We start from the raw sequence: 9,975 nt of genomic DNA, 5'->3' as shown, positions 1-9,975 counted from the left end.
TAGACCTGGCTGGAAACACCCTCCCATGTGCGTTTCTTTGTGCTCTTTCCCCTCGTGCGGATGGCTGCAGAGTGTATGACCTCCTAGGGAAGGAGAAGCCCAGGGTGGAGGGACTCTGGGGTCCTGAACGACCACACGAAGGAGGTTAGCCTCCAATCTGAACATCCACTCAGCACTGTCCTGTAGGGAAATCTATGGTGACTCGCTACCGAAATTAGGGGAGTTATTCGGAAATTCAGCATAATGTAATATAGCTACCAAATGTGGAAATCACCAAGTTAACTTAGATAGTTATCCGTCTAGTACATGGACATTTAAAAATGTCCAAAGGGGCACCTGGCTGGCTCAGTCATCAGGGCATGTGGCTGTTGATCTCAGGGTCTGAGTTCGAGTCCCACGATGGGCACAGAGTTTACTTAGAAAACAAAACAAAAGAAAACAAAAGTATTTACAAATGACCAAAGCCAATTAGGCTCTAACAATTGAGCTGGTCAGTGGTGGGATGGATCCTCTCACCTGTTCTTTCAGCCACTGGGCCCTGAACACTCGGTGCCAATGCTGCTAAGCCAACCAGGTCCTCCCGCTAGGAGCTCAGGGTCTAGAGGGGAAGATGGACAAAACATGAAACAAAACCGTGAATGAAAAGAGCAATTGCTCCATAGAAAAAGAGCAAGGTGCTACAACTGGGTCCTGAACTCCCACCAGGTGAGGGGTCTGAAAAGACTGAGCTGAGGCCACGGTGAGATTTCCTACAGCAGGAGAAGGAGGAGCCAGCCCTGCACCAATCCGAGTCTATGTCGCCCGGCGGAGGGCACCATGGTGCAGAAGACTGTTGGAGGCAGAACTTGATGTTGCCAGAGTGGAGGTTAGACAGGAGGCCAGGGTGGCTGGAGGAAGCTGAGGATTGCAGAGAAGGTGGGGGCAGCTCGACAGTCTCAGTGCCCTGCTCCTCCTGCTGTGGGACCCCATTTCCCCACACTCAGTGGCCTGATCAACAAACATTTACTGTCTCACCGTCTCGGGGGACCAGGAATCCAGCAGTGCTCAGCTGGAGGATCCTGCCAGAGCCTCTCAGGAGGTTGGGGCTGTTGTCAATCCCGAAGCGGGACCTGCTTCACTTAGAACCTCAGCTCCCTCAGGGGTGTTGGCAGGATTCAGTCCCTATCGAAGGCCTGAGTTCTTCTCTGTCCGTTGTTGACCCTCAGGGCTAGGTTACGTGCTTGTGTCTGTGTCATGGTTCCCCATAGGGGCTTGTTCCCCAGTGTGGGGATCTGAGAGAGGACACAGGTCAGAGTGAGCATGTGGCTGGGCATGGAGCTATTCAAACCAAATCTCAGAAGGGGCTTTGGTCATGCTGCCATCTTTTGTGGCATGGAAATGTTCACTAAGTCCAGACCACACTCCAGGGGAGGGGGTTACACAAGGATGTATCTACGTGAGTTGGGGATCGCAGGAAGCCACTGAGGGGAGAAGGGGAACATCCCAGCAGGGTCAGTGCCTTGCCCGGAATCGCAGACTGGTAAAGGCAGAACCAGGCATGAACCCAGCTCTGTGAATGTCCTCAAAGTTGGGGCCAGAGCTGCACCTCGCTGTTCACTGGGAGCTCCGGAAAAGGTGGTGTTTTGTAACTGGCTGTAGACATGGAGATGGTACAGGGGTGAGGATAAGCATCGAATCCTAGACAGGAGGCATTCCAGCACGTTCCTGTCTGAGGAGGAGCCCAGGGCAAGGCAAACCACTGAGTGCCCCCGTGTCCACATGTCACCCAGAGGAAAGGAGGGAATGGTTCATGACACATGACTGGCAGAGTCTAGGGGTAAGGGTGGGCTCAGCCCTTCTAGGCCAAGGCTCCAATACCTTCTGCAGGGATTGCCTTGGAAATTAACAGCCCAGGACCTTGGGAAGCTATTTCCCATCCATCCCTAGGTGGGACTGTCATCTGGGTCTGTAGAATGTGAGCACTGGTGCACACACATGTGCACACAGGACCATGCATGTGCCCGTGGGCACATACACACACACCAACTCTCTCTCTCTCTCACACACACACAAACACACCATTAGGACTCTGGGGTGGGATCTGAGAAGGTGCAGACTCAGAGAAGGTGAGAAAGGAAGAAAATGTAGTTAGAGGTATTTCCTACATGGGATACCACTCCTCCAATTTCATAGATATTATCCCACCTATGCCTATGGACTTCTGGAGGACGTACATGCTAGAATAATCCATATTGCACAGGCAAGACACAGAGCATCCATGACAGGCACATTGGCTTATCCAGGGTCAAAACAGGTAAGAATGGAGAGCTGTGTCAGAACCCAGGTGTGTTTCCAAGCTGGGGCCCTGGCTGCACCCAGACCTTCCCTGGGGTCTGTGGAGCGGGGTGTGTTGGTGTCCCTGGGTACAGATGTGGCATGGCATGCAGAAAGGGGATGAGCAGCCGGCAGCCCAGAGCACTGTTGGTGTAGGTTCTAATCCAGGAGTGGACCCAGGTAGGGGATCCCAGGCGGTGAAATCACAAACTTTATAACAGACCCCAACAGAACTTGGAACCCCAGTCACCAGGCACCCGCATTCTAGTGCAGTCCCATATCAGGCTCACTTGGCTGGAGACATCTGATTGTGAGAGATGTTCTTGTGCTGCTTGCCCACTTCCCAGGGCTCTGGCTTCCAGAAACCCCAGTGTGAGGGATTTCTCACCTGCTGCAGACACTGGCTCAACTCATGCCCCCGATGCCTCAGGGCGTTTGCCAGGAGGTGCAGGAAGGTAATACCAAGTGAACTAGCCCGGGCCAGGCCACCTCTCCAAGCCATCCCTGAACAGCCCCATCCCCTCCTCTTCAGTTTCAGGGAAAGAGGGATGTGTGGGGAGGTCCTGCCCTGGGCTGGAGGGGGTTGCAGGGCAGTGGATACCCTGGTGATGCCTTCATGTTCACACCGATGGCATGGTGGGCAGGGTGGAAAGAGGATTCCTGAGGCGCCTCTCACCTGTGCCAGAGTGAATCCAAGGCCCTCAAGCTGTGTCACTTTTCTCTCCATGGTGGAGCTGTGTGCATCCTGGGGTGTGGGGTGTCTGGAAGGGAGTCCCCTGGGTCTGAGGACCAGCAAAGGCAGCCAGACAGGGCTCTGAGGCCTCCTGCCTGGCTGCTGGGCACTGTCTTTACAGAGCTCCACACAAGAGATGGGGCAGGAGCTGAACAATGGGATCCCCTGCCCCACCTCCTTGAAGGACAGGAAGGAGTCCCCACTGCCAACAGAACCCAGCGCTGGCTCAGGGTGAGTGCAGGTGCTGGGGAGACCCAACACCCAGGGCCCCGATGCAGCAAAAAGGGCCCCGGGTCCCAGCAGCCAGCCTGCTCCTCCCCTGGGCTCCCTCCTAGACTCCTGCTCCCACATGAATCTGGATCCGCATCTCCTCCCCAAACTTGCTCTCAAGGCCCTGACCCGGTGTTGGCCAGATGCAGAGTCATGTCCACATATTTGTAGGAATAGCAGAAAAGAGACTTTAAACCATGTCTCATGCCATTCAGTCTAGAGTCCTTTTGCACTGTGCTATGCATTTTCCTAACTAATGCTCCCTCGTGTCCCCATTGGCTTGACAGTCCTTCCCCACCTTCCCCAAGTCTTGCACATGATCATGGTGGGTCGGGGGACTTTTCCCCAAAGGGACATGGGGCTCATGGTACTATGTCTGCTGCTCTGCCATTGGGTTGTGAAACAACACATCCCTGGGGGCCCCTCAGGGTCAGGAGCAGGGGCCTCATTGTGCTGTACAACATTCCAGAAGGTCTATCAGTCACCCCAGCCATTGAGCCCTTCACTGATGCAAGACTTTGATGTGATTCCCTTCTGTTGCCAACTCACAGTGCTGCACTGAACATACCACACACCCTAATAAGCTGAGCACTCCCACCCAAGGAACAGTCTCTGTGTTCTCCTCTCAAGACTGGGATATGCTGTCAGAAATCACAGGGACGATGCCGTTAATGCAGGGAGGTGCTGTCACTACTCAGCTAACAACCTGACCTGAGATACCAACATGGTCAGACATCCTCCATTTCACATCCTTGTATTGTTGCCAAGATCCTTTTTCCTTAAAAAGATTTAATTATTTATTTATTTGAGACAGAGACAGAGACAGAGGGGGTCGGGGGAGAGACAGAATCCTCAAGCAGACTCTGCCCTAAGTGCGGAGCCTGACGAGGGGCTCAATCTCAGGATGCTCAAATCATGACCTGAGCCGAAACCAAGAGTCGGACCCTTAACTGACTGAACCACCCAGGCACCTTGCTCCTTTTGTCTACTGTGGGCCCTCCTGTCCCACCTCTTTGCACATGTCACCGAGAGCTTGGGGGTTTGCTCTGGGCTCCAACCCCCAACCCTCCTGGTGGCTGCAGTGCTGACTGCATGTCTCCCCTGTCCCACCTCAGGTAAAAAGGCCTCAACCGTGAAGAGCAATGAGACCTGCGTGGTGTGGCCCCACCGGGCAGAGCTGCTGAGGAAGCGAGTAGAACACCTGGTGCCCCCTTCCTAGACAGAGACCTCAGCTAAATCTCCATGTTCCTGGGCATATACAGAGCTTTTGCCACCACCCACAAGGTGCTGGACCAGCTGTTTACAAGGTGAGCACCCTGCCCCTCCACAGCCCAGTGAGATTTGGCCACCTACGGGTTGGGAGTCTTGAGAATGTCACCAAACTTCCCTGAGCCTCAGTTTGCTCCTCTGATTGGGACAGAGCTATTATAGGGACTCAGTGGGGTCCTGTAGGGAAAGTACACCTGGGTGCTTGGCCCTGTGGAAAGGTCCACTAGAGGGGCTGTGGTCGTGCTCATTTATCATTGTCCTGCTCCCCACGATGAAACCTCTGCCTGATCCCTCACTGTCACCATGGTCTTGAGCTGGGCTCTTTTCCCACTGAAAAAGGAGATTTGAGACTGAGCTGGGGTGTGTGTCCTGGGTGAAACCAGAACAGGGATGCCCAGGAATGAGCAGGGGGCCCAGGCCCACTCAGATATTGGCGATGGGGCTGGTTAGGGCCCTTTCATTCATCAAGCATAAAGGATGCCCTCCTGGGTGCAGACATGCAGACGCTTCTCTGGGAGCTGACTGTGATCCCATGCACAGAGCAGACAGCACGCTGGAGCACCCCAGGGCGCCATACTAGTTGGGAGTCAGATAGTGACACTAGACATGACGAGAGGTAGGGTGGTCCACAGGGCATTTCATGTGATGGCCCCCTGGCCTCCTCTAGCTATGGATGCATCCTCTCTTACTGTGACAAGATCAGCGGAGCCCAGGAACAGTGGAACATGTGTGTGAGCTTATCTAATGCAGGAGGGCCTTCCCTCTCCAAGAGGGCAGCAAGGGGACTGTGATTTGGAGGGGTCGCTGGACCCTCACCCCAAACATCTGCGATTCCTGTGAGAGGGTCAAGGTCTGAGGGCTTCTTCTGCAAAAGAGGAAAGGGGTCCTGGAGAGCCGTGGGTGGGGTGTGGGCACTGGGGGAGAGCAGAGGGGGCTGGAGGAGAGCTTCAGCCTCTAAGAGAGTCATTCCCAACCCCAGCCCCCTCCCAGCCCTGTCTCTACCCCAATCCTGGGACCCAGAACAAAGGGTGTGGGGAGCATCACACGCACCCATCTGCTGGAACCTGGACACTGGGTGCTCAGCAGGTACTATGGAGACCCAGTGAGGGCTCGGGGACTGGACATCCCCCACCCTGTGGGAGATTAGTGTCCGTGGAAGGACACCCACTCGTGGCACCTAGTGAATGAGGCAGCACAGAGGCACAAGAGGTACAGTCTGAGGTACTGCGAGGGTCCTGGGAAGGCCTGGGAAGAGACAGAGTCCCTTTGTTCCCTCCTTGGTTGGATATTCACAGAGCACTAGTTTGTGCGGTGAGGGCAGTGAACAGGCCAGACACCACCCCTCCCTGCCCACATGCAGTTGAAGTCAAGTGGCAAACGGGCAGGGAGACAGACTGAGGAGTGTGTCCAGCTTCCACAAGGAGGACAGAAATGGTCACACCATGGGTCAAGGGCTCCCAATCACAGAGGATTTTTGCCAACCCCTCCTCAGTGACCAGGCCTGTCTCAGTCAGGACTGCCAGATCACAGGTGGACATGGAAGAGAAATGGTCTCTGACAGCCAGGAGCCAGAGACCCAGGGGCCCAGGTTCCCATAGGGGTTCCCTGAGGCATCGGCGTAGAGGGTGCCCTGTCCTCTGACTCCTCTGCCCACCTGTCTGTCCCCAGGGCCATCTCCTCCATCCTGGGCACCTGGCTGGACCACTACCCTGAAGATTTATTCCAGCCCCCAGAATTTCCCTGCCTGAAGATGCTGCTGGCATACTCAGGGCTCAAGATTCCAGGCTCAGACCTGGATCGACGTGCCCAGCTCCTCTTCTCACAGCTGGGCCACCTTGAGCCCGCTGAGCCAGAGGCTGAGGCTGAGGAGGACTGTGGGTGACTGATGGGGGCCTGTGGAGGGGAGAGAGTGGGCCACACAAAGCAAGCCTCCATAGACTGCAGTTTGGTTGGGGGCGATGAGTAGTCTCAGATCCCTGTCCCCATGGGCTGCAGTCTGGGGAGACCACCCAGGGACTGGATCTTGGACTCAGACAATATTGAGTGGTGGGCAAAGTTTCCTTAATTTAGAAGGGACATGGAAAGACAATCATGGTGACGTTACTTTCTCTTCTTGGAACTACAGCAGCAGCCCCAGAGCAAGATCCTGAGCCACCCCTAGAGCTGGCCCCAGCTCCCCCTGGGGTGCCTGCTGCAGCTTCACAGCCTGAGCTGGCGAAACCCGTCACTGAGGCTGGGGCTCAGCAATTAGAAAGAGCAGTGATGCCACCTACCGTGTCGGGGCCAGCGCAGGTGACAGCCACAGCTCTGATCCAGGGACAGGAGCTGGAAGAGCCCCCTGCACCTTTGGCAGCCCCGGAGACTGACAGGCTCCAGCAGCAGCTATGGGGGTCCCCGAAGGGCTCGAGCAACCCCCTCCCTCAGTGCAGCAACCAGCCTTGGCCCCCGAGCAACAGCTCCTGTTGGCTGCAGCCCCGAAGGATGGCTTCCCCTCCCCTGTCATTCCAGTGTTTGTAATTTTGTGTTGTTCATGCACCTATTTAATGGTTTAATATATTTTGTTCTATCAATAAACTATAAATTGAGTTCACATAAAATTTTACTCTGATCCTTTTAAATTGTACATCCGGGTGCCATCAGGTCCACTCAGAGTGTTGCACAGCCTTGTCCTTCTACAACGTTTCCCTCCCAGAGACCCCTGTGCTACTCATCAGTCACTGCTCATTCCCTCGGCCCAGTCCCTGCAGCCACTGCTCTTCTCTCAGGCTCTGGTGGTTACTTCTTCTGGGTTTTCATGTCTGTGGAATCATACAGTGTGGCCTTTTGTGTCTGGCTACATAACATATGAGTGATTCATTATTTTTTCAGGTTTAAAAACATAACATTTTACTACAAAGGAATATTCCTGATAGAATAAAGATTATGTGAAGCCCCAAAACGAAATATTTTCATTATCTGGGATAGGGTTCCTTTTCGTAAGTATGACTCGAGAGCCAGAAATATCTGGGTCCATGAGACACCTTTAAAATCTTTCATTTTCCTGGATAAGCCAAGTTTCAATTATTCTAATGTGCCTATTATAAAAATATTAAAAATATTAAGATTGCATATTAAATCTTCTCATTTATTACAAACATATCAAGTAATTAAATAGTTCCCTAAGGTTTTAGCCAGATTATGTTTTGTTAGTAAAATAGTGATTTAATATGAAGAAAAGAAGACACATTCCTCCTACCAAGAAATGATCTCCCATAACGCATGGTGTCCTTCTTCCAGTCCCTTCCCTCTGAGTGCAGTACGCGCGTGTGTGTGTGTGTGTGTGTGAGACAGGGTGGGGCTGGGAGGGTTCCACAGCTGGGCTCTTGTTCTGCCTGAAGTCCCCACAGCGGACAGGCACTGTGCTCCTGTCCCCTTGTGAATTTTCAGTGACCACACATCATTAACTCATCAGCACCACCTGTTGAACAATTGAGCCATTTCCAATTATTTGAGACTCATAATTAAACTGAAGAGTACGTCTGTGCCATAAATCTCTTTTTCTTTAGGACTGATTCCTATAAGCACAATTTCTGGAACACACTTTAGGCACATTGTTGGAGTATTGGCTGCAGGGTCCTCCATCTATGCTCTCTTTATTAAAGTGGAGCTTTGTTTGGGAAAGGAGGGACCCCGGAGACTAGAGATGAGCCCTGAAATCATGAGGAGGACAAGCCAGCAGTGAGGCCATCAGGCTACATGGGAGTGACCCGTGGAGCAAGAAAGAGCCTGCCCACACCCCCGGATGGGTCCTCCCTCGACAAGCATCCCTGCCATGTCCTGGAACACACCTCATCCAGGCCCCGTCCCAGGACACACTGCAGCCACTCCAGCCCCTCCTGTTCTGTAACCTAGCTTCTAATTAGAGAACCAGGCCCTGCTTCCAGGCCAGCAGAAGGGTGTCAGCCAGGCCACACCTGTCTGCTTGCTCCCTGTCCATCCTGCCTAGGCCCCTTCCTCTCACAAAGGAACCGCTAATGGAAGCGCAGGTCCGTGAGTTACAGACATGACCTGAGTGTGTTCATCCAGATGTACATTTAGTGGCAACAGCAAGAACCACTTGAACCTCTGTGAGCAGGAGAGACCTTTACAAAGCACACTGGGTGCTCACAGAAGCTGCAGGATGGACAGAGCCTCAACCAGGGGCTTTGGCACTGGGCATAGCCCCTCCACACCCCTCAGGCTCCTCCAGCAGTGGCCCCCTGCCCCTGCCAACCCCAACCTTGATATCCCTCCAGTTCAGTTTTTGTGAGAGAGGGGGCTATGCTTCCTGCTCAAGACACAGGTGAGGAGAAGGGAGAGATCCCTCTCCTCCCACAAAGTCAGCTAAGGGGGAGTCCACTTGATCTGAAGTTCTCCATCTGGGGGCCCGGCAAAGGACAGAAACCCTGTGACCTTCCGCCTTCCCCAGGGAGGTTCGGTGTGGTCGGGCATGGCAGGAGTCTGCAGAATTTGGCACACAACATGATCTCAGCTCCGGGGCTGGAGATCTGGGTGGCCATTTTAATTTTCACCCTCTAAAGAGGCAGAGAAAGCCTTCTGGGAACAGAAGCCACAAAGAGCAACCAGCTTACCCTGAGCCCCATCCAGCCCCCTGGCAAGGGGCAGTACATCTCTACCCAGGCAAAGACACCTGCCCCCCAGAAAACCAGGTGGAAGAACAGGCAAACAGCAAGTTTACAGACCAAACAGGACCGCAAAACTCCAGCACCAGGGGAAATAGTATATAAAACTCGAGGTTTTTTCTCATGATTCATTTATCTTTCCATTTAAAATTTTCCATTTCTTTTTTTTTTCTTTTTTCCCTTTCAACTAGTTTTTTATTTTATCGACTCTTATTTTTAACTCTTTTTCTTTCATTTTTTACATTTACATTTTATAGATATATTCTTCATTTTTTGATTCCTTTCACTGTATTCAATTTTATTTTTTTATTTTTTATTTTTTTAAAGATTTTATTTATTTATTTGACAGAGAGAGACACAGCGAGAGAGAGAGCACAAGCAGGGGGAGTGGGAGAGGGAGAAGCAGGCTTCCCGCCGAGCAGGGAGCCCGATGCGGGGCTCGATCCCAGGACCCTGGGATCATGACCTGAGCTGAAGGCAGACGCTTAACGACTGAGCCACCCAGGCGCCCCCAACTTTATTTTTGTATATATGCATAAGTTTTGCTTTCTTTACAATTTGGGGATTTAGTGTCTTCTAACACGTGGACCAAAAGACACTCAGGACCAAGTGGATCACCCTGTTTTGTCCACCCTGTGAGATCATATTCTCTCCTTGCCCCATCCATTCTTCTCTGGGCAAAATGACTAGAAGGAGGAATTTACAACAAAAGAAAGAACCACAGGTAAT

Source organism: Halichoerus grypus, chromosome 8 (assembly GCF_964656455.1).
Source record: "Halichoerus grypus chromosome 8, mHalGry1.hap1.1, whole genome shotgun sequence".
Classification (NCBI taxonomy): Eukaryota; Metazoa; Chordata; class Mammalia; order Carnivora; family Phocidae; genus Halichoerus; species Halichoerus grypus.
Note: the sequence above shows the minus strand (reverse complement) of the source record.